Raw genomic sequence first — 26,989 nt, 5'->3', positions numbered from 1 at the left:
GTGTATTGAGAGAGAAGTTGGACATAAGGGGAATTATATGCAGTGTGCAAGAGAGGAGACTGCGCTGGTTTGGTTATGTGATGAGGATTGATGTTAGCACTCCGTCGCTTATGACATCGAGGGTTCCAGTCGATCCGATCAACGGAATGGCCTGATCATGAAATTAACATGCAAGTGGCTGAGCACTTCACAGACACGTGTACCCTTAACGTAGTTCTCGGGGAGATTCAGCATGACACAGTGTGACAAGGCTGACCCTTTGAATTACAGGTACAACAGAAACAGGAAGAAAGAGTGAGAGAAAGTTGTGGTGAAAGAGTACAGCAGGGTTCGCCACCATCCCCTGCTGGAGCCTCGTGGAGCTTTAGGTGTTTTCGTTCAATAAACACTCACAACGCCCGGTCTGGGAATTGAGACCACGATCCTATGACCGCAAGTCCGCTGCCCTAACCACTGGGCCATTACGCCTCCACGGATCAATGAAGACAGTTGCATAAAGAAGTGTTGATCACTTAAAGGGAAGTTGTGGAAAAGGGAAATCCAGGATGAAGTATTAAAAGTTTATCTTAAAAGAAGGAGGGGACAGATATATGTGGTGCATTACTGGACTCAAGAAGACCAGCCCACCACAACAGAATTGACATCCTAAAATCAAGGTGCCACATAAAAAGCATTGAGGTGTGTGCTGGTGCCATGTGAAAACCACCCAGTGCACTCTGTAAAGTGGTTGGCATTAGGAAGGGCATCCAGCTGCAGAAACCAAGTCAAAAACAGACTATGGAACTTGCTGTGACTCCTGATCCTTGCCAGTTCCTGTCAAGCCATCCAACCCATGCCAGCATGGAAAACAGACATCAAATGTTGATGATGATGATGACGACGACAACAACAACGACGATGATGATGATGATGATGCTGATGAAAACTAAATATTACTAAATTCTACCAAAGATGGTCCTACTAATGATAATTACAATTAAACATTGTTTGTGCAGTTAAAAGACTTGCTTTCTAACCATGTAGTTTTGGGTTCGGTCTCACTGCATGGCACCTTAGACAAATATCTTCTTCTTGAGTCCCAAGCTAACAAAAGCCTTACGAGTGGATTTTGATGAAGGAAATTATGTGGAAGCCCACCATTCGTATGTCCTATGTATGTATGTATGTATGTATCCTCTATGTATGTGTGTGCATGTGTATGTTCTTGTCTTCAGATCACATGACAGCTGTAAGCAAAAGTCACTGTTATACAAGCGAACCCACTCTTCAGTGAAAAACATGGCTGGCCATCAGGAAATGTTACCTTGCTTCGCAAAACAAGTGAGTGGGCTACAGGAAGGGCGGCTGGTTGTATAAATTATACCTTTATTTATACAGGAAAACATGGGAAAGTGGGTGCCTTAAGGTTCCTCATTCACTCACACATACTTAAACTACACACACATTCTATCATAAAAAACACGAACCAATTCTTCAAGAAAATACCTTTATTCCTCTCTCTTTCTCTACTCACTCTTTCTGTCTATCTGTCTATCACACACACATACACACACACAGATAGACAAGTACAGTGTTTATTTTATTTGCTCCAGTCTCCACACACAATCTCTCTTTCTCTCATCACACCCGCATACATACTCTCTCTTTCACACACACACATGCATGCAGCTTCTTTTTCTCTCCCTCTTTCTTTCTCTTTCTATCACACAGTCTCTTTCTGTCTGTCTCTCTCTCCCTCTCTCTCTATCTCTCATAATCTCTTTCTCTTTCACCACATCCACACATATACTCTCTCTCTCTCTCTCTTTCACACACACACAGCTTCTTTTACTTCCTCTACCTCTCTCTGTTTCTCCCCACAGTCTCTTTCTCCCTTCGTCTCTCTCTCCCTCTCTCTCTCATAATCTCTTTCCCTCTCACCACATCCACACATATACTCTCTCTCTCTCTCTCTCTTTCACACACACACACAGCTTCTTTTTCTTCCTCTACCTCTCTCTGTTTCTCCCCACAGTCTCTTTTCTCTTCCTCTTTCACAATCTTCTTGCTTCACACACAAAATTTCTCTTTCTTTCTCTGTCTCCTTTTCTCACACAGTCTCTCTCCCTCTCTTACTCTTCTCTTTTATTTACTTCTTTATTTCTCTCCCTCTCTCTCTCTCTCTCTCTCTCCACACACAAACACAGATTCTGAACAATCTCTTCAGTATTCAGTAACTAAGTGAAGCGAGTAATCCAGCTTCAAGGACATGCATTTGCACACACACGCACACACAAGCCAGCTTCTTAAACATACACAAATGCAATCTCCATAATGCCTACACACATATACAAGCACAAACATCAGATATAATAATCAATTTTTTTTAATACATACATTGTATATATATATATATATATATATATATATATATATGGACATGTGGTGAGAATGGATGAGGATAGCTGCGTGAAAAAGTGCCACACCCTAACAGTTGAGGGAACCCGTGAAAGAGGTAGGCCCAGGAAGACCTGGGCTGAGGTGGTGAGGCAAGACCTTCGTACATTGGGCCTCACCGAGGCGATGACTACTGACCGAGACCTTTGGAAATGTGCTGTGCGTGAGAAGACCCGGCAAGCCAAGTAAGATCGTTGCCAGTGCCCCTGGACTGGCTCTTGTGCGGGTGGCACATGAGATGCATCATCTTGAGCGTGGCTGTTGCCAGTACCACCTGACTGGCTCCCGTAGGATTTTTGAGTGAGATCGTTGCCAGTGCCCCTGGACTGGCCTGTGCGGGTGGCACATAAAAGACACCATTTCGAGCGTCGCCGTTTTCGTGCGGGTGACACGTAAAAGCACCCACTACACTCTCTGAGTGGTTGACGTTAGGAAGGGCATCCAGCTGTAGAAACTCTGCCAAATTAGATTGGAGCCTGGTGTTGCCATCCGGTTTCACCAGTCCTCAGTCGAATCGTCCAACCCATGCTAGCATGGAAAGCAGACGTTAAACGATGATGATGATGATGATATATATATATATATATATATATATATATATATATACATATATACATAATATATATAACAGCACAAATAAAAATATTATGCAATTAGGGATATCCACAAACCAGGTTTCGGCTTTTGGGTATTTAACCCTGAGCCTCGTCAGTGTGGACCACCAGTTGAAATCCGTGACTGTCACGTTAGACTCTGACTGTGTAACTGGTTTTACTGGTGATATCATCAAATTTAGAATTTATCCACAGATGATATGAACAGTAGTAACATCTGATTTCAAATCTCAGTGTTTGAATGTTTCATTTATAAATTTTTATGCTTATGCATAATATATATATATATATATAGGAAATCATTCAAGCGAGGCCGTTGCCAGTGCTGCTGGACTGGCTCCCGTGCAGGTGGCACATAAAAAACACCTTTTTGAGTGTGGCCGTTGCCAGTACCATGTGACTGGCCCTCGTGCCGGTGGCACGTAAAAGCGCCCACTACATTCTATATATATATATATATATATATGTATGCAGAAGTGGGCACTGTTAATTGAAAAGTTAGCTTCGTTAATTATTAGTCCATTTGCCAAAAAGTTAACTTGAGAAAGTTGACTGAAGGCTGTAAATTATGGAGAAGAAGAATGACACACATAGGCCCTTTTTAATAATAACTATGATTATATATTATTTAATAATATATGCTTCATTTAAAGCAACTAAACCTCAACAATTGACCCCAAAAAGATGGGCTAAACCACTTCTCCGTAATTTACAGCCTTCAGGTTTGTTTACTCATTGATAAATACATATATATATATATATATATATGTATATATATATACATAAATCATATATATATATATATATATATATATATATATATACACACACATACACATACAAACACAAATGTGTCTATATATATGTGTATATATATATATATATATATATATATATATATATATATATAAAGATATATACACACACACAAAAACACGTGTCTATATATGTGTGTGTGTGTATACACACACGCACGCATGAACAGTTAAACTTAGTGCATATGCACTGCAGAGTTCAAGTTCCATTTGAGCCAAGAAGCTTCACTGTGTGCTTTAGCTTCGTTACTATGGCAACAGTCCGGATACTTATTGATCAAACCATGTATGTATGTATGTATGTATGTAGATATATAGATCTGATATAGGTAGAATCAATAAAAAAGTACTCTATCCAGTGAGAGACAAATGTCAATTTAGTACACAATTACAAGAGAGATACAAATAGTTTCATGCTTTTATGATACTTAATATTGGCAGATTTATAAAACACATCATGTGTCTCCAAGCATGAACCAAGCCTGAAAGATTGCTTGGAGATACACGGTGTGTTTTATAAATCTGCCAATTTTAAGTATTATAAAAACATGAAACTATTAATAGCTCTTTCATAATTGTGTATTAAATTGATGTGTGTGTGTGTGTGTGTGTGTGTGTGTGTGTGTGTGTGTGTGTGAGAGTTTTAAATACTTCTTTTAAAGCCAAAACGATGCAAGTTATATAAAATTTATAATACAGGTCAATAGTTTGCACTATTACCTGGTATTTCAATATTTCAGGGGACTCTATAGAGAAATGATGCTAATAGCTGACATCTCTATGCCATATTATGTGTGCATGTATGAAGGGTAGCTTTCAAATACTAACCATAACCATGTGTAATTATTTTTTTATAACTTGCATTGTTTTAATTTTGAAAAAATTTAAAACATTTATGTTAAATTTAAATTACGATAAACGTAAACAAACAAACGAAGTTTGCTTTTAGAAGCGTTGAGATGTCTTAGATGTTTCTGTTTCCCAAATCCACTCACAAGGCTTTGGTCAGCCCCAGGTTATAGTAGAAGGCACTAGTATCATGCAGTGGGACTGAACGTGGAACCATGCGGCTGAGAAGCAAACTTCTTACCACACAGCCACACCTGCACCTATATATACATATTATATATCATCATCATCATTGTTTAACATCCATATTCCATGCATGCATATGTAGGATAGTTGACAGGAGCTTGACAGGTAGAAAAACTGCCCTAGGCTACTGTGTCTGTGTTTGGCTGGGATTTTATGGCTGGATGCCCTTCCTAACACCAACCACTTTATTATGCACTTCATTGTGTTTTGTTGAACTTTCAGTCCATGAACTTCTTGTCTATGGGGAAAATGTATGGCATGCTGCAAATAAAGGTTGGAGGCTGATACTGTGTATTGCATGTGATATGCAGGACATATCTTCTAAGTGTTTACACATCATATGTGATACACATTCCAAATTCTTTTTTCCACCAGAATAACTCGAGACTTGGAGACTTCTGCTGCATAACATGTGATACACCAGACATATTTCTTTGATGTCCACACATCATATACAATACACATTACTAGTATTTTTGTACCACCAGAGTAACTCGAAACTTATGAATGGAAAGGTTGGGGATTTCTATTGTGTAACGTGATACACACTCCAAATTTTTTTTTCCACCAGAGTAATTTGTGACTTGGGGACTACATATGTGATAGACAGGACATGTTTCCCTAGTGTTCAAGCATCATATGTGATACATATTCCAAATTATTTCTTGCAACTCAAAACTTCTGAAAGGAAAGCTTTATATTTCTCAGAACATTTGAAACAAAGGCTAATTAAAAGCCTGAAAAGAAGCAAAGATGCTTAGAACAAACATATGAAAATGCTTTGGACAGGCAAAGGACAAATATCACGTCATGGCCAGAATGTCATAGGTTTTGCTCATAATATTTTTTTTTTCTTTATGACCCAGACTGACCTGGAGTTGAAACATTACCAATGACACAAGGACACTTGAATAACCATTTCTATAAACAACAGCAGCAACAGATACAAAGATCTTAGATTTGATATTGGCAGATTCTGAGACACAATATGACATCAACAGAGAATTCTTAAGTAGGTGACACAAATAGAAACACTTAGCTCATACACAGTTTCTCACATTCACACTCAACTATACATACTGCTACTGTGATACACACACACACACACACATACAGACAGATGTGTTTATATATATGTGTGTGTGTGTATGTATATATATATATATATATATATATATATATATATATATATATATATATATATATATACATTGGCAGTGCCCCAGCGTGGCCACAGCCTTAGAACTGAAACATGTAAAAGAATAAAAGAATATATTCCGGTTTCACCAGTCCTCAGTCAAATCGTCCAACCCATGCTAGCATGGAAAGCGGACGTTAAACGATGATGATGATATATAGATAGATAGATAGATAGACAGATAGATAGACAGATAGACAGCTATATATACACATGTATTCACACAGACATACACACAAATGTGCATCTATAAATATACAAACACAAATACACACATTTATGCATATGAAACAGATGTCTGTCTGTTTAGTTCTCTCTCTCTCTCTCTCTACACACACATACACACACTTTCTCTCTCAAACACACACGTGCACATAATCATAGATTGTATTTATAAATACACGCATAAACACACATACCTACATAACAATCTGCTGTTACGCCAGCATACATATAAACACTATAAACACATGCATGCATATATATATGCATTGGAGGACATTGGTTTATAAAAAGTGGTACATTCTGGGGCGCCATATATTTTCGCAACAGAAATCAGTGGCACACACAAGCCATATCCCCATCACACACACACACACACACACACACACACACCATCATATATATATATATAAAGACAGATATACACACATATTAAACAGTACACACTATTACATATATGCACACCCAAAAGCAAGGTACTTATAAGCTATCACATATATACATCATTATCATTTTCCCTTCCTGTTGCCAACCCTCACCTGTTTCCAGAGCTCGATATATTTCTCAGGGAAGATTGGAAACGAACTACCTCGCTTTATTCTGATGATGCATATCCAAAACCATCATGTGATGTCTAGACAAGGGTATACACACACATACATACACACAGACACACACACAGCATGAACAGGCCCTACACTGTTCCTCTAAGTCCTGTGTCTTAACCACAAGACCATATTCTGCTATGTGACCCATAACTGGGGCTCTTGACAAGATACAACCACCCCAGGAAAGAGCAAGCTTGAGAGGAGTGGCTGTGTGGTAAGTAGCTTGCTTACCAACCACATGGTCCCGGGTTCAGTCCCACTGTGTGGCACCTTGAGCAAGTGTCTTCTACTATAGCCTCAGGCCGACCAAAGCCTTGTGAGTGGATTTGGTAGACGGAAACTGAAAGAAGCCTGTTGTATATTTGTTTATATACATGTGTGTGTGTATATGTTTGTGTGTCTGTGTTTGTCCCCGCAACATCGCTTGACAACCAATGCTGGTGTGTTTACGTCCCCGAAACTTAGAAGTTCAGCTAAAGAGACCGATAGAATAAGTACTAGGCTTACAAAGAATAAGTCCTGGGGTCGATTTGCTTGATTTAAAGGCGGTGCTCCAGCATGGCCACAGTCACATGACTGAAACAAGTAAAAGAGTAAAAGAGTAGTGGTAACTAAGGGTTAACTACATACTCCCTAAAACTCCGGAACTCCCAAGCTGGAGTCTTACTACCAAATGCTGTTGATATAAGAATGTATCAGTAGTGTTCCTAATTTGGTACAACGACGCAGAGTAGATGTTGTTTATCCTCTGGTCGACTCTGATTCAGTAGACAGACATCCCATCTTTTTACCCCACATGCAGCAAACCCAGCACCAGTTTATCCTCCAGTGAGTCCTTCTCTTAAGGCAGAGAAGTGTAATTTGAGGGAGATTTGACTGCTATTTCTAGGATGTAAAGTAATCGTGTAGAAGCTGCCTCGCAATAAAGCTGTAATGTTGGTGGTTGGTTGATTGGTCAGTTGGTTGGTGGTGGTGGTGATGATGGTGGTAATGGTCTGCAGTGTGTGTATGGTGGGGAAAAGCAGGTTAGTTGAGATTAACAAGAGAAGTACTGTTATCTAAAAATGTTCTGTGACTGAATTCTTGTAAACAAACATGAGACGGCTGCCACAGTAAAAGATGATGGGTGGAGTGAGAAGAGGAAGAAGAGGAGGAGACAAAAAGGATGAGGAGGAGGAGACAAAAAAGAGGAAGAAGAAAAGAAGAAAGAGGAGGAAGGGAGGAGAACAACAACAGTAAACAATCTTACAAGGGAGCTTCTATATGATTGCTCAGCCGGCTAAGAATAACAGCCAAATCTCTCTCAAATCATACCATTTTTTTTTCTACCACCATTGGATAAAGTCTCCCAACAACAAGCACAACAAAATAATTCCACACTTGGATTTGAACATGTGACCTATGATTATGTAGCCCAATATTTTATTGATTCGGTCACCCCTATACCCAGCTCTCCACCACAAATGACATCAAATAAATCCACACCATTTCCACCCAACTGCAATTCAAATGAACAAGGGAGGCCTTTATGTAGTTGTCTGGAAAGCTAAAAATTGCAAAAAAATTTTTTATTTCTTATGGCATTCCTCACTTTGGAGATGTTTCTCTCAGATAAGATATTACAGCTAGTGCAATTCCACATTTGTATGTACATCATAGGTGTAAGCATGGCTATGTGGTGAAAAGTCTGTTTCAAAACGACATGGTTCTATGTTCAGTCTGATTATGTGGCACTTAAGGCAAGTGTCTTCTACAATAGCTCTGAGATGACCGAAGCCTTGTGAAGGGATTAGGTAGACAGAAACTGAAAGGTGCCTATAGTGTGTTAGTGTTTGTGTGTTTTTGTGGCTGATGCCAGTGCTGCCTTGACTGGCTTCTGTGCTGGTGGCATGTAAAACGCACCATCCGATCGTGGTCGATGCCAGCTCCTCTGGCCCCTGTGCAGGTGGCACGTAAAAAGCACCCACTACACTCTTGGAGTGGTTGGCATTAGGAAGGGCATCCAGCTGTAGAAACACTGCCAGATCAGATTGGGGCCTGGTGCAGCCTCCTGGCTTCCTGGACCCCAGTCGAACCGTCCAACCCATGCCAGCATGGAAAGCAGACGTTAAACGATGATGATGATGATGGTGATGATGATGATGATGATGACGTTGATATCGTTGCCATTATGCCCAAGTGTTATAAGTTCAAAATGTTGCTTTTCAGAAAACGAAAAAATAGTTTCACCATTCCATAACAAAAACTACACCTTGACAATTTTTGATATCATAGCATCTGAAGCAGCTGGAATGAGACCTCAATATTAGATAAATAGAGGATTTCTTCCTACAACATTAAGGACACACAGTCCACTCACACATACACATATAAACAGCCGAAATCACACACACACACACACAATTGCAATTATTACACACACACAGACCTGCGTGCATGCACATACCCACACGTACACATACCTCCTTCTCTTACACTCTCCTGTCTTAGAAAGAACTTCTTCTTAACCCATTCCCTTCCAGTCGTTTCAAAATGTAACCACATGTGAATCGTTGGTGATTTTCTTCCTCTGTCTTCCCTTCTTTTGGACTTTCTTCTATTTCTGAAGAAGAGCTTCGCTCAAAACATTAAATCCTCTTTCTTTCCTTTCCTGAGCATCTGATAATACATTACTTAACCATGTCCTCGCATTGTTGTTTTTTTCATATTTGTTGTTCTTTGCTTGGATTCACTATATATATATATATATATATATATAGGTATAAGTTAGGATTGTTTAAACATTCAAGTGATGGGCTAGAAGTGTTTAAGCAGCCAGGGGATAATTAAATCTGAAGGCGCTCCTGGAGATTACCTGTGTGGGTACCGTCTTTGTTAGAAGGTATCTAGAGGCAGGTAATTTAGCGTGTAAACCGTAGTTTATAAGTATATATATATATATATATATATAAACAAAAACAATTGTAGCGTGGAAGGTGTTTATAAGCCATTTAAAATAACAAACAAAATCCGTTAGATTCACTTCAACATTTATATTTAATTTGTCAAAATATTTTCGTCGCTTTGAGACCATGACCTGTTCACTGACAAAATTCTGTGCTGCATATAATATATATATATATATATATATATATCTTTACTCTATTAGTGCCACCAATAGTTTCATATGGAAAGGGTAGTAGAAATCCTTTTTACATGCTGTTAATCACCTCCAAAATGGAAGCGATTACCAGTATTTTTAAGTGGATTGTTTGAAGATTGTGGAAATCCTTTCCATCTGAAACCATCAGTAGCATTGTTAATCCACAAACAAAGAATATTTATCCATAAAATGTGGTGCTGAGAACTCACTCTCCCATCCATGAATAGTATTCAATTCTACTCACCTCATACCTCGAGAGTCCACCCTGACAGCTCATCTTTGGTATCTTTATCTCTTTCCAGCTGCACCTGATCACTCCCACCCTCTTTTCTAAAATGCGAACAGTCATGTAGCTTCTCAACAGCAACAAATCTGTTCTGGCCCCTTCTCTTATACTTTACCCACACATTGCCTAAAAAATACCAAAAAAAAAAAAAAAAAAAAAAAAACTTCTGTCCCCACCATGCAGGGTTTGTAGCCTTGCAAGCTGCTTGCTTACCTCAAAAGTGCTGTTGCTATGGCAAAAAGCACCCAGTACATGCTTCAATGTGGTTGGCATTAGGAAGGGCTCAAACCACAGCAACAGTGGCAAATGAACATCTTCATCACATGTGAAACGGGTGTGAGTCATATGACCTCCTTCAAGTTAAAAAAAAACAAGCATATTTCGCTTACCATTGTGTAACATATATAAGAATGGAACCTGGTGTATAGAGTCAAAACACACTCACCTGAAACAAATAAAAAAAAAAAGAATTATTTATTTGTTGTAGAATATAAAAAAAAAAGACATACAAAAAGAATCACAAAGGTAAAAGAAAAAAATGCATGTGTGTGTGAGGTGGGGAGCTGAAAAGTTCTTAGTTTTATGGGTATCACGAAAGGCCTGGCTGGAGGCCCAACTTTCTGAGTTCTTTTACAGGGTTTAGAAAAACTGAAGGACTGCTGCAATAAGTGTGTGAATCATAATTAACTGATCCTCCTGTATTTTCTTTTACTCAAAGCCAGGAACTATTCAGTACCCACTCATATGTGCAGCACCTTGGGCAAGTGAATTTGATAGATGGAGACTGTGGAAGCCCACTGTGTAGGCTATGCACTTTCGGCAAGCATATCTGATGAGTCATCAGAATTACCAAGTACAATAGTAACCTTCTGACCAATGGTAACCTTCTGACCTGTTACATCCCATAACCAAAAATATTCTACTTGATAATATAAAAGCATAGGCGTGGCTGTGTGGTAAGAAGTTTATTTTGTAACCACATGGTTCTGGGTTCAGTCCCACTGCATGGCACCTTGGGCGAGTATCTTCTACTATAGCCTCAGGCCAACCAAAGCCTTGTGAGTGGATTTGGTGAATGGAAACTGAAAGAAGCCCATCGTGTGTGTGTGTGTGTGAGAGAGAGAGAGAGACAGAGAGAGAGTGTATTTATGTGTGTGTATCTTTTTGCCTGTGTTTGTGTCCCCCCCATCACCGCTTGACAATCAGTGTTGGTGTGTTTATGTCCCTGTAACTTAGTGGTTCGGCAAAAGAGACTGATAGAATAAGTACTAGGCTTTAAAAAAAAAATAATAAGCTCTGGTGCCAATTTGTTTCACTAAAAGCCCTTCGAGGTGGTGCTCTAGCATGGCCACAGTCCAATGATTGAAACAAGTAAAAGATTAAAAGATAGCGATTGTGATGATGATGGTGATGATGATGGCGATGATGAGGAGGAGGAGGATGATGATGATGATGATGACATGCACAAATATGCAGTAGTTATTCATGACAACTGCACTGCTTTGCTAACACTATCTCCCACCCCTAAACTCAAACCTACCCCCTCCAAAATAAAACATCACTCCTCCACTACCACCACCCCCACCATTACCACCACCACTACTACAGCTACTACTACCTCCACCAGTAGAACCAACAAACTGTTGCATATAGCTGAATTCCTCGATAATTCTTCACATGAAATATTCTTGAAATGTCAGATTCTTATCAGACACATAGTTTACACAGAATGGAATGTTGTCTTCTCAAGAAAGAGGAATCAAGACAATTTTATCTGCCTCAACTATTCACACACACACACACGACGCAACACAACTCAACACACACACACACAATGCCTAGAAGTACCCACGTGTATACATGTATATTCACATATGTACACGCATCCATTTCAATGGTTTCACACATTTTATATGTATTTCTGATTTCAATAAACACAGACATGTGTGTGTGTGTGTGTGTGTGTGAATGTATGGGGGTGGGAGACCTAGTGCTGAGAGTGTTGGCCCCTCAAAAGGTCAGAGTTTACATTCCTGAAATGGGCAGTGCATTCTATTCTTGAGTAAGACACTCCATTTCATGGTGGCCTTGTCTACTCTGCTGAAAATGAGTATCAATTCAGTTCTAGTGCAGCCAGCCCCCTTCATTTCTCTCTCTTTTTCTCTCTCTCTCTCTATCCCTTTCCAGCTGTTTCAATGTTGATGTTCTGCTGAATGAAGAGCAGTAAACCCCAAAAAGGGTAACTATATCTGTTTGTGGCTACATAGGCACCTAAAACAATGAGCAAAACCATGATACAAGCTACCAGGTCAAACTTGTGAGCGATTACTAAGAAGCATGAGTGTATTTGTATGTGTGTGTATACATGTATGTACAGTATATATATATATATATATATATATATATATATATATATGGGAGAATTTACGAAAAAAACAACAGACGAAGGCAGGTGGTGTAAACAACAAATGGATGTGTTAGTCTAGCGCTCGGGAATAGAGAAAGTCTTTGACGTTTCGAGCCTATGCTCTTCAACTGAAAGGAACACAGAAAGAAATAACGAGAGAAACAAGGAGAAAAAAAAAAAAAAATGAATGTAGTGGTCAGCGATCTATCATGGCGACTGCCGGACAGAAATGCTATAATAATAATAATAATAATAATAATAATAATAATAATAGCAAAGTTTATTTGCTAACATAATGTGGCAGTCATGAATAGCATTATGTTACTACTTTTTAACCCCAGGAAAACACTTCCTAAGAAAAACTTAAAAGGAGAGATGTTGTAGGGAGTTAGTAATAATGGTACACCCCTCCCACATGATGAATAGAGTAACCTAGTCACTATAAGTAAAGAGAAGTTAGTGAAGTACAGGAGTATGTGGTTAGAGATAGTCGTGTCTTTACTGGTTTTACTACCGAAGTGGGTGTTATAACAATCCAACATTTTAAAGATTACAACAGTATCTTTGTATTTGTCTTCACTACCACCACTTGACAACTGGTGAAGATTTGTTTAAATCCCAGTAACTTAGCAGTTCAGCAAAGAGAGACCCAATAGAATAAGTACCAAGCTTCTTGGTTTGTTTTTTTTTAAGTATTGGGGTCAATTTCTTCAACCAAATTCTTCAAGTAGTACCCCAGTATGGCCACAGCGCAATGACTAAAACAAGTAAAAAATAAAACATAAAAGATAAACACGACTGATGCTGTCCAACATCAAGGGACTCTGCTGCATAGGTCACATGTAGTAGCTACATGGCTAGAAAAACTATATTTTAGAGTCTATGTCAGTTAGAGCAGGCATTAAATTTTACATTGTAAAGGCCTCAGCAGTTTATTTTGATTTATTGCTTCTAAAATATATTCACTGACAAATGATACACCAGTCACGATCTTATATGGATTATCAAATGCAAATATTTCCTGCATCTTATTAACATATATAATGTATCCTTTTATCATTATCATCATCATTATTATTATTATTGTTTTGTGTTGTTTTTTATGCCTGTGTCAATGTCATTTAATATTATTGTATGTGAACCCTTGTGGTTAATAAAGGAAATCATCATCATCATCATCATCGTTTAACGTCCACTTTCCATGCTGGCATGGGTTGGATGATTTAACTGAGGACTGGTGAAACCGGATGGCTACACCAGGCTCCAATCTGATTTGGCAGAGTTTCTACAGCTGGATGCCCTTCCTAATAATAATAATAATAATAATAATAATAATAATTATTATTATTATTATTATTATTATTATTATTATTATTATCATCATCACCGTTGCAAGGCGGCTTACTGGCAGAATTGTTAGCACACGGGACAAAATGCTTAGCGATATTTCGCCCGTTGTTACATTCTGAGTTCAAATTCCGCCACGGTCAACTTTGCCTTTCATTCTTTCAGGGTTGATAAAATAAGTAGCAGTCAAAACACTGGTGTCGATGTGATCGACTAGTCCCCTCCCCACAAATTTCAGGCCTTGTGCCTATAGTAGAAAGGATTATTATTATGATCATTAGGATGGTGAGCTGGTAGACTCATTAGCTTGCCAGACAGAATACTTAACAGCTTTCCATTTGTCTTTACATTCTGAGTTCAAATTCTATCAAAGATGACTTTGCTGTTCATTCATATGGGGTCAATAAAATAGGTATCAGTTAAGTACTGGGGTCGACGTAATCGACTTCCTCTCCCCTCAGAGACTGCTGGCCTTGTGCCAAAAGTTGAAAACATTATTATTATCATCGTTAGGGTGGCGAGCTGTAGAATTGTTTGTGAGTCAGACAAAATGCTCAGTGGGATTTTTTCTGGCCCTTTACATTCTAGATTCAAATCCTACTGAGGTCAACTTTGCCTTTCATCTTTTTGGTGTCAATAAAATAAAGTACCAGTTGACTTATTCCTTCCTCAAAAATTGCTGGCCTTGTACCAAAATTCAAAACCGAGTGGCTGTGTGGTAAGTAGCTTGCTTACCAACCACATGGTTCTGGGTTCAGTCCCACTGCATGGCACCTTGGGCAAGTGTCTTCTACTATAGCCTCGGGCTGATCAAAGCCTTGTGAGTGGATTTGGTAGATGGAAACTGAAGGAAGCCTGTTGTATATATGTATATATATATATGTGTGTGTTTGTGTGTCTGTGTTTGTCCCCCTAGCATTGCTTGACAACCAGTGCTGGTGTGTTTACGTCTCCGTAACTTAGCGGTTCAGCTATAGAGACTGATAGAATAAGTCCTAGGCTTACGAAGAATAAGTCCTGGGGTCGATTTGCTTGACTAAAGGCGGTGCTCCAGCATGGCCACAGTCAAATGACTGAAACAAGTAAATGAGTAAATGAGATAAATGAGATCATCATTTTAATTGTCATTTCATTATTTTTATTTCATATTTTTGTTTCCATTATTAATTTTATTATCTATTTTTTGGTTTTGTTAGGCTAACATGAGTTATACAATGCAGCAATATGTTACATCATAAATCTGTTTAAGCATTTAAATTAAATTCCTTAGTGAATAGCAATTCTCAAACAGCTCAAGTTCAAACACTGCTTCTCTGCTCTAGAAGTAAATACACTATCAGCTCTAGTTCTCTCATGTCTTGTGCAAGCTCTGCTTATGTGTTCCATGATGCACTTATATACCAGCAATCTATAAGGGATAAATGAAACAACAAATACCCAGACAGTATCATTGCACCAGTTGATAAGAGAGCTTTCAGTTATGAAAAGATCCTTGAGAAAGCCTTTCCCTCACAGCATAGGTACTATAACATTTTCAACAGAAATACTATCAAGCTGTCCTACTCTGTCATACCAAACAAGGCTAGTATTATAGCTGTATTCTGCATTCAATGGGTTGGAACTTGCTAAGTATAATGCATGAACCTGCTTTGGGGAAACAATAGACACCCCAGTCTCCACCCTAAGAGAACATGCAAGGGGAAGAACTGTAATAGGAAGGAAGGACTTACTAGGAACTCTGTAAATTTGAGTGGATTGTGACCCAACACATGCATCCTACTATTCACTGTTACATAAAGGATGAATGATGAGCCTGTCTTCAAGAAAAAAAACCCCCAAAAAAACACAATCATTATCATCATCGCCAATGTAAATATTCTCACAATAACCAGCATCATGATCATCAGCATGGTATTTATTCATTACACTCTATCACACTGTCTTATGGTGCACTGCAGTTAGATATGGGTCGATCGATATGTTTTGCTTTATTTTCATACTATATTCTATAGGTGCAGGCATGGCTGTGTGGTTAGGAAGCTTGCTTCCCAACCACATGACTTCAGGTTCAGTCCCACTGCCTGGCACCTTGGGCAAGTGTCTTCTACTATAGCCTTGCGCCGTAAATAGAAACTGGAAGAAGCATGTTGTGTGTGTGTGTGTGTGTGTGTGTTTTACTGTCTCAGGTGAAGGTTGAGGTCAAGAAAGGCATCAGACCATAGAAAATCTGCCTCACCAAAATTTTTCCAGGAGTGGCTGTGTGGTAAGTAGCTTGCTTACCAAACACATGGTTCTAGGTTCAGTCCCACTGCATGACACCTTGGCAAATGTTTTCTACTATAGCCTCAGGCCAACGAAAACCTTGTGAGTGGATTTGGTAGATGGAAACAGAAAGAAGCCCATCGTATATATATATATATATATATATATATATATATATATATACATATGCATATGTTTGTGTGTCTGTGTTTGTCCTGCCACCATCGCTTGACAACCAATGTTGGTGTGTTTATATCCCCCTAACCTAGCAGTTCGCCAAAAGAGACTGATAGAATAAGTACTAGGTTTACAAAGAATAAGTGGTGGGGGTCAATTCGTTCGACTAAAAGGCAGTGCCCCAGTGTGGCCACAGTAAAAAGACTGAAACAAATAAAAAGGATTTTTAAAAAGCAATGGAAAAATGGACATTGAACCAATAATGACAATAATAATTCTGATAATGAAGATTCTGATGTTTAGTTTTGAATGTGGAGCATTAAGCCTTCTGCTTATCTTCACCAAACAACAAATACCCCTTGTTCCCCTGTTCATAAGAACATACAGCAAATCTCTATTTAAATCACCTTAAATCAGAACTGACCACTTGTAGCACTCAGGAGAGTGACCGAAAAAAAAACATGAAACATGTTAAAGTAATCGCCTTTATTTTCTGTGTATGAAGAAAGTAACACAACGTATTCACATTGGCTTAAAGTTCCAGACAGAGATTTACAATCTATAACTTAATTATGTTGTACTCATCTTAGGTTTTCTAATATATGCAGTGTTGGGTCTGCATATCTGTTAATTATTTAATCAAGCTCATGCATGTGCCTATATGAATGGTTACATTCTGAGCTTTGCATAAAAAATTTTTTAAAAACCACCTTAATTGAGAAACGGATAATGGTTAATGACAGGAAGAGCATCCAGCTGTTAAACAGCATTTCAATAATATTCTAGCATGGAAAAACATGAACATAAATAAGCAAACGAATAGGCATATATATATATATATATATATATATATATATATATATATGAGTGAATGAGATAGATGTGTGTGTGTGTGTGTGTGTGTGTGTGTGTGTATGTCTTGTGAGAAGTACCAGTTACTTTCACAGGTGCAGATGTAGCATAAATTACTATATTATGTACATCATACATTTACACACACACACACACACACATATCTTCTCACAGCCACCCAGCTTGCTACCCATTACACACAAAACATGACTCAGCAACAAAAGACAAGAGAGAGACCACCTCTTGCTGCTCTTCTTTCTCTCTGTCTCTCCTCCACCCACCCCTCATACTGCTTCTCCTTTCACCTTGTCTCTCTCTATCTCTCTCTTGCACTTTCTTTCCATTTGTCTTTCTACTAAGGGAGACGAAGAAGACGAAGAACGAAAGATGATGGCTGCAATAGATGATGTTCACGGGCGGGGGGGGGGGGAAGAAAGATGAAGAAGAAAAAGACGAAAACAGATGACAATGACTATATGATGATGTAAAGGAAAAAGACAGAAAAGAAACAGCAAAATAACAAACCTCATAAGAAACTCAAACCACTACTACTACTAATAATAGTAATAATAATAATAGCAATAATAATAATAATAATAATAATAATAATAATCGTCCAACCCATGCTAGCATGGAAAGCGGACGTTAAACGATGATGATGATGATGATGATGATGATGATGCTCTATTACTACATCTGGTGGTGACAAGTGATAGGTGTTTTGATCTTCGTTATGATCATGATAATGGCAACGCTGACTGATAACGATAATTATGATGACGATGGTTTGTGACGATTGAATAGATGACGACGGCCATGATGATGATGATGATGGCAATGACGACATGCATGCACACACACCCTAAAGTAACACTAACACAACGTTAACAACAACAACAACAACAACAAACAGTGCCACCGTCACCACCATAACAACACTACCATCATCATCATCATCATCGACCACGATTGCACAATGCGCATCACATGATGACACTGTAAACTGCGACTGGCAAGTCATTGGTCAACTTACATTACTAGATGATTTTGTGCAACAACTAACAACTTTCCCCCTGCTTGTTGTCATGGCAAGAAAAAAGTCCCATCCCACCATACCCACCCCTATTACCGTCATCATCATCATCACCACCACCGCCACCCATTCTCCCACCTGCCACCCTGGCAAGTGCACAAGGCAAACAAACGAGCGCAAGGCAGGCGGCAGCTGGTTGTTCAGCTTGCTGGTTTGTTGGTAGGTTGCGTTGCTTGGTTGCTTACCAATTGCTTACTGCGGTTGTTGTTGTTGCTATTGTTTGATCCCAGGTCAAACCCTAGTCGACAAGACATATGACCATCAAAAGCATCTCCAAACAATGAGCAACCTGTCTGTTTTTTTTTTAATTTAATCTTTATAGGACATAGTCTATCTTGGACTATAGTATCCAATGCATCATTTCCTTCCATTTTCGCTTTTTTTTTTTTTTTTTTTTAGTAATTTTTAAGATAGCGCAATGTAAATAGGGTTTGTGAGTGGGTTGAGGGAAAAAAGACAAAATCTAGCTGCTATTTCTAGAATCGTGAGCGACCACATAGAGACACTTCTCTGACTCAACATTGCTATAGATGTAGTCCTCAATGTCTTGTGGCCCTTGGGGCCAATAAAAAAAAAATCCTGATTATTATTGTTGTTGTTGCCGCCGTCGTTTAACCCAAGGTAAGCTCTAATTGAGATGATCTATGATCAGAGAACATTCCAGCTGTGGCCATCCTGTTTTCTTTTTCCATCCACCCCAACCTCTGTTTAAGAAACCCAGAATTACAATATCCTACATTGTTTTTTTTTTCCTCTTTTTTTCTTCCCCAAAGACACTGCTGGGTGTGATTCAAAGAATCATCTGACTACTCTTTCTAGCACATCAAGCCAACTACATAAAAGTACTCCTTCCTTCATCGATTCAGTAAATTGTTGTAGTTGTTGCTGTTGCTTGTCATAAACCCATAGCTCTATCAACCACAGTAGCAGTGAATTCTGCTTTATTGTTTTGATGACAGAGACGGTGGTGGAGGAGAAAACATTACGTCATCCATGTTGCACCTTTCTTCCTCTTTCTTGCTTATCTTCTTTCCATTCTTTTCATCTCTCTCCCCATCTTCCTCCCCCTATTTTCCTTTATTCTTTTTATCTATCTTCCTTTTCTTTCTTTCTCTCTTTACCTATCATCATTCTAATGTTGTCACTCATTCGTTTTTCCTTCACTCTCTATCTTACCTCTCGTTATTATCTTCTTCACTTCAATACTATATTTCTTCTTCTACAATATACTTCTTCACCTTTTTGCCTTACACTTCCTTTCTTTCCTTCAATATTGGTTTCTTCTTTTCCAGCCTTCATTCTTTTCCAATTTCCTTCCTTCCTTTCTTTCTTTCTTTCTGTACTTCTTCCCTTCCCTTCTTTCCCTGTTTTATATTCTTCATTCTTAGCAACTTTTTTTCCTGTTTATTCTTTTACTTGTTTCAGTTATTTGACTGCAGCCATGCTGGAGCACCACCTTTAGTCAAGCTAATCGACCCCAGGATTTATTCTTTGTAAGCCTAGTACTTATTCTATCGGTCCTTTTTGCTGAACTGCTAAGTTACGGGGACGTAAACACACCAGCATCGGTTGTCAAGCGATGGTGGGGGGACAATCACAGACACACAAACACACACAGAGACATACATATACGTATATACGATGGGCTTCTTTCAGTTTCCATCTACCATATTCACTCGCAAGGCTTTGGTCGGCCCAAGGCTATAGTAGAAGACACTTGCCCAAGGTGTCACGCAGTGGGACTGAACCCAGAACCATGTGGTTAGTAAGCAAGCTACTTACCACACAGCCACTCCTGCGCCTATTCACTTTATTCTCAAATTTAATAATTTCATATCTTTTCTTTGTTCTTCACTATCCTTTTGTAATTCATTCTATTTTTTCTTTCAATTTTCCCTCTCTCAGTCTTGTACTACTTTCCTTTTTTTGTTAAGTTTTCTTCCCCACTCATCTACCCCCATCTCTAAACACCTGGTGCTTTCCTCTCACACTTATATAACTGCCTTACTCCCTCCTAATGCACTGACCACATCATCTCTTGCTTCCTGAAGAAACATGTGATTTGTGGAAATATGTGTAGCGATGCAGTAAAATATTTATAAATTCCATCCATGGATTGCTATTATTACTATTATACAGGGTGTCCACAAAGTCTGGGTGCATGGAGTAAATAAAATCATAACATAAACAATTAAATATAAGAAATAATAATTTCTTAAAGTATGTGTTAATCCCCATGTACCCAGACTTTGTGGACACCCTGTATGTGTATATATATATATATATATATATATATATATATATATATATATAAGGTTTTTAAACTTTTAAATTTTCATATTCAAAAGAGACAGAGACTTCAAATTCGATATATCGACCCTTAAGGAATCTAATTAATGATCTCCTAAGGTAAGTTCTTATGCTATATTGGTAACGGTTGCTACATCCTCTGGGAAAATTATTATATATATATATATATATATATATATATATATATATATATCACAACAAGTTTCTTTTATATTCCATCAATTAAATGCACTCATAAGGCTTTGGTTGGCCTGAGGCTATGGTCCCAAGGTGCCACACAGTAGGACTGAACCCAAAACTACATGGTTGGGAAGCAAACTTCTTAACCACACAGCCACACCTGCACCTAGTAATGAAGAAATAGTTGGTTTTGTTAATTAAGTTAAAAGGAAGAAGGTATAGTTAATTAGATTTACTCTAGTACATAAGTGATACTTATTCTATCATCCCTGGATAAAGTTGATCCTTATCCCCAACTGGATTTGAACTTAAAAAGTAGATATATACAGTAAGATAGTAAATTTAGTCTCTGTACTCTACAACTTGTCACTCCACCAGGCTAATGACAATGGTTTCAAATTTTGACACAAGGGCAGCAATTTTGAGGAGAAAGGACAAATCAATTACATTGGTCCCCAGTACTTGACTGGTACTTATTTTCTCACCCCCACCCCCACCCCCCAAAAAAGGAATGAAAGGCAAAGTTGACCTCAGCAGAATTTGAACTCAGAGCGTAAGGAGCTAGAAAGTATACTGCTATGCATTTTTTTTTCTTTTTCAGTTACACCAATGATTCAAGCCATGTGAAAGCCTGTTTATGATGGCTTGACATGACAGAAACAACAACTAAATTTCCTTCAAATCACACTGTACTGTTTTGACTAAATGTTGGCACTCCGTCGCTTACGACGTCGAGGGTTCCAGTTGATCCAATCAACAGAACAGCCTGCTCGTGAAATTAACGTGCAAGTGGCTGAGCACTCCACAGACACATGTACCCTTAACGCAGTTCTCGGGGATATTCTGCGTAATACAGTGTGACAAAGCTGGCCCTGTGAAACACAGGTACAACAGAAACAGGAAGAAAGAGTGAGAGAAAGTTGTGGTGGAAGAGTACAGCAGGGTTCGCCACCATCCCCTGCCGGAGCCTCGTGGAGCTTTTAGGTGTTTTCGCTCAATAAACACTCACAACGCCCGGTCTGGGAATCGAAACTGCGATCCTATGACCACGAGTCCGCTGCCCTAACCACTGGGCCATTGCACCTCCAACTGTTTTAACTAAATACAGGATGATCATAGGGAGAACAGATTCATAGTGAGATCATAGATTTATTCAACCAAAGCTGATATGAGCAACTAAGCAGCAACAACAGCAACAACATAGTCATTTATTTATTTCAGAGCTTTGACTTCTTCCCCTCCACCAAAAAAAAAAAAAACTCCACTTGGTGAATAAAAAAGAATTACTAAAAACACTGATATAATTTTGATATAACTGGGTTGTTAGAAACAGATGGTTTTATGAAGAAATGGCCCCAGTTTCATGCTCTCTTTCTTGCATTGAGTGAAGAAAACTAAACAGCAGAAATGAATAACAAAAATAGATTAGAAATAAATATATAAAAATAAGTACCATTTTTGGTTTAAGGTTGAAAGAGCTAAGCATGTAAAGAACTCTAGCGTAACCAACCGTTTACAGAGAATCATCTGCTTTAAGATTTCTTGTAAAACCATTAGTTTGTTGGATCTTGTCTATGCTAGATTAACTTTGAGCAAACTGGAAGTAAGATGAAAAAAAAAAAAATAAGTACTATCCCCATTTTGGACAATTCTGTTATATGACAGAGAAACAAATTATGAAATTTCTAAGCTGTAAATCTTGAACATTCACAAAGATTGTATTGATTCACTTTGACTATCCAGGTGAATATTAAGCAAAAAGTGGGTTTTGTTTTTACCTGGAATGTATGCTGAAATTTTTGACAAGAATTCATAAAGTGTGATGTATGTGACATTGTACACAGTAACTTTTGTCCCCTGAAAATATTGATCTCAAATTTTGGTACAAGACCAGCAAGTTCAAGGGAGGGGGTTAGTTGATTACATCAATCCCAATGCTCAACTGGAATTTATTATTATCGACCCTAAAAGGATGAAAGGCAAAGTTCACCTTGGCAAAAGTTGAACTCAAAGTATAAAGACAAACGAAATATTGCTAAGCATTTTGCCCCGTTTGCTAATGATTCTGTCAGTTCACCACCTTGTCACTCGAAAACATTAGTTTCAAAAGTTAAAGAAGTAATTTTTAAATTCTCAATCGCAGGATAATCCTAATAATATAGCCTGAACAGGATAAACTACACCTATTTTGCAGAAAAAAGTGTAGGTGATTAGCTATGAGACACAAACTCACACCCCCGTGATTACGTGTCGCAGTGCTCTGACCGATTGAGCTAAACTCCCTGATTGCAGATTCCTCTGCAAATTTAAGATGTATAGAAATCTCGCTTTATGAGACGCTATCATATGTTAAATTCAAATTACGATAAACGTAAACAAACAAACAAACAAAGTTTGCTTTTAGAAGCGTTGAGATGTCTTAGAAAGTTAAAGAATTGATATTTAAATTCTCAATCGCAGGATAATGCTAATAATATAGCCTGAACAGGATAAACTACCCCTATTTTTCAGAAAAATGTGTAGGTGGTTGGCACAGAACCAGCAAGTTCAGGGTGAGGTTAAGTCAATTACATTGACCCCAGTGCTTAACTGGTGCTTATTTTATCAACCCACCGAAAGTACGAAAGGCAAAAATCAACCTCAGCAGAATTTGACCCCTAAACATAAAAGCAAACAAAATACCACTAAGCATTTTGCCCAGCATGCTATAGATTTTGCCAGCTTGCTACCTTGTCACCTGAATATATTAGCAGCTAATTACAGAGCAGCATAAATAATTTCATGGTGTTTATTTACATTGACATTGAAATTTCGAAAAAATGCTAATGACTTAGCTGGACAAACAACGTCTATGGCCACAACTCTCATTTATCTGACATGCATGACAAAAATGGACATAACATTTTCAAGACAAATATTTTCCATCTTCCAAATAGAGCAGATCGGGAAGACATTGTCCCAATATTGATGACTGGTGAAAAATTAACCATTTCAACATACCTATACAGGTATATAGTGATTTTTCTGGGCATTCTAAAAACTTTTGAAAACCCGGTTTGGCTTAACTTTCAAGAGAATGGCCTTCTTGTGGCTGAAAAAGTTGTTTAGATGCAGATCAATTTTGATCAAAGTGGACAGACCTATGATCAAAGTCAATCCAGTAATGACCATTCCATTGAGATTTCTCACAGTAATTCCATATTTCCCATCATCAAGGATGCTATTTTCTTTTCTTTTAGCCTAGAATAAGTCTCAAAAAGTTAACACGTCCTACAGCAGTGTTTCTCTAAGAAAGGAGTTCCTGGGTATAGTAGTATTAGCTTGATAATAATAATAATAATAATAATAATAATAATAATAATAATAATAATAATAATAATTTTTTTATTGGCCACAAGGGCTCACATACAAAACATTACAAGACATGCAACAACATAAAAGACAAAAACAGGATGATACAATGGGTTTTTGCATGTATACAATGTAACAAAAAAGTGGAACAAATTAAACTCTCAATAGGGGAAGCGCTTTAAGGTCCTCGTGGAAAACCCCACGAAAACTAAAGGTACCTGAACAACAGGGCAAGAGCCCTTCTTTTTTTTTTTTTTTTCACAAATGCACACACAGAAGTGGTCCTTTCACACTGGCCATTCTCCCAACATTCACCCACCTTTCAACAATCTTGCTACAAGGCAACACTTCCTAAAGCATGTACATTAAATCAACTTTCCAAATGCTGGGGTTGATATAAACCTAGCAATATGTGTTTTATAGTGAAAATAAAATTTCCATTCAAATGGCAATTACAAGACAATTTCTGACCATTTTAAGTCATTGTGGAAACGCAAACTATGTCGCAAATAGGTAAACGAATATTGTATAAATTTTGATTGAAAAATTTACTATATTTTGTACATAGGACTATATCAGCCTGCAGGCACAATAAAATGGGCTTGTGGGCGCAATTGCACCGCAGACGGAAGTTTCCCTACCCCTGCTTTAGACACATACATATTTTCTCCACCACAGTCACTGAGGGAACCTCCATGGTGTGATGAGACGACCACACTCTACACACTTTACTGCCAAGCACTGCCATAAACAAAAGTAAGTGAGAACATTATAACTTAGTGTGACAAGAAAAGCATCCAACCAACACAAAATCCACCTCGACTAAATTCCGTCAGAATCATGCGAGCACTGACAAGTGGATGTTAAAACACTAACAATGATTTTTTTCCCTACAGCTATTGCACCTCACCCCTCCATGTGATGGTGTGGGGGTTGGAAGGAAGTTAGAGGAGAGGTATATCCATTTCAGCTTAATTTAATTATCTTCAGCTTACATCATCATTCTTGTTATCATTATAATCCTCATCAACACATTCCCATCATCCTATTATCATTCTCGTCGAACTCACTGTTATCATTAATATTGTTTTCCTTTTGATTAAATCTGTATTCATGCATTCTGACATACATATATAATTATATATATATATATATATATATATATATATATATATATATATATATATAATATATAATATATATATATAATTTTATGTATATATAATTATATATAATTTTACATACATAAAATTATATACATAATTACTTATTTATATATATATATATATATAATTTTATGTATATATAATTATATATAATTTTATATACATAAAATTACATACATAATTATATATATATAATAAATATATATATATATATATATATATATATATATATATATATATATAAAATATATCTATATAATTATATGTACGTAGAAATATATATAACTATATATACATAAAATTATATATATAATTATATGTATATAAAATTATATATAATTATATATACATAAAATTATATATATATAAAATTATAGATAGATAGATAGACAGACAGTCAGACAGATAAATAGATAGATAGATAGATAGATAGATAGATAGATACATATATACATACATACAAATACACATAAATGTTAATATGTATGCATGTATGGTTACAAACACAGATGCACTAAACACGTTCACACATGTGTTACAGTAGAAATAATACAATTCCATACAAACGTTTTCAACACAAGTATACTTCTACATATGTGCCCATAATACAAACACATACACACAAATATATACACATGCACACACACGTCTATAGAATGATCTACTGTAATACAATGATAGTATACACATGTATATCTCACAGATACATGTATGTATATGAGAGATTTACACATACCTGTATGTCGCACATAGATGTGTAAGTGATGCACAGACACACACACACACACACACACACACACACACACAGATATACATAGACACAGACATATAGAAAACACAAACAGCTGATCTTGTTTAATATATACACAACCACATACACACAAACTCATCCAAATGCACAATCTCATAATCACACACATACTTGCTACCATCCATTATCACATATGGACACATACAGACATTCTCTTTCTTTCTTTTTTTCTCTCTCTCTCTCTCTCTCTCTCTCTCTCTCACACACACACACACATATATATATACACATACATAAGTATGCACGCAGAAACCTTGAATGCAAGCACTACTAAATGTACTTGAACCATATAATATACAGCTATTGTACACTATTATCACCAGGTGGTGACACAAAACCACCACCACCACATCCACCACTACCAATAAGTACAATTACAAAATACCACCACCACTACTGCCGCCACTGCTACCCATACCATCACAACTACCACCATGACCATCAAACCGCCAGTACTGCAAAACAGTAAATCAATGTGCATTAACATTACACACACACACACACATTCATATGTGTGTGTGTGTATATAAGCAATGACAAAATGTATGTATAAGTGCTTGTCAAGTGTCTCTATGCACACCTATGCGCACACACAATTATTCTCCTTTTCCCATTCT

At 37.6% G+C, this 26,989-nt stretch overlaps 1 protein-coding gene across 3 annotated transcripts in view; it reads right to left on the bottom strand.

The window, feature by feature from the left end:
• Positions 1-26,989, bottom strand: part of LOC106872620 (uncharacterized) — a 126,542-nt gene that overhangs the window by 51,088 nt on the left and 48,465 nt on the right. The gene's annotated exons all lie outside the window — the stretch shown is intronic.

The sequence above is a fragment of the Octopus bimaculoides genome, chromosome 14, assembly GCF_046866305.1.
Source record: "Octopus bimaculoides isolate indiv1 chromosome 14, ASM4686630v1, whole genome shotgun sequence".
Lineage (NCBI taxonomy): Eukaryota > Metazoa > Mollusca > Cephalopoda > Octopoda > Octopodidae > Octopus > Octopus bimaculoides.
Note: the sequence above shows the minus strand (reverse complement) of the source record. Positions and strands in the feature narration are given on the sequence as shown.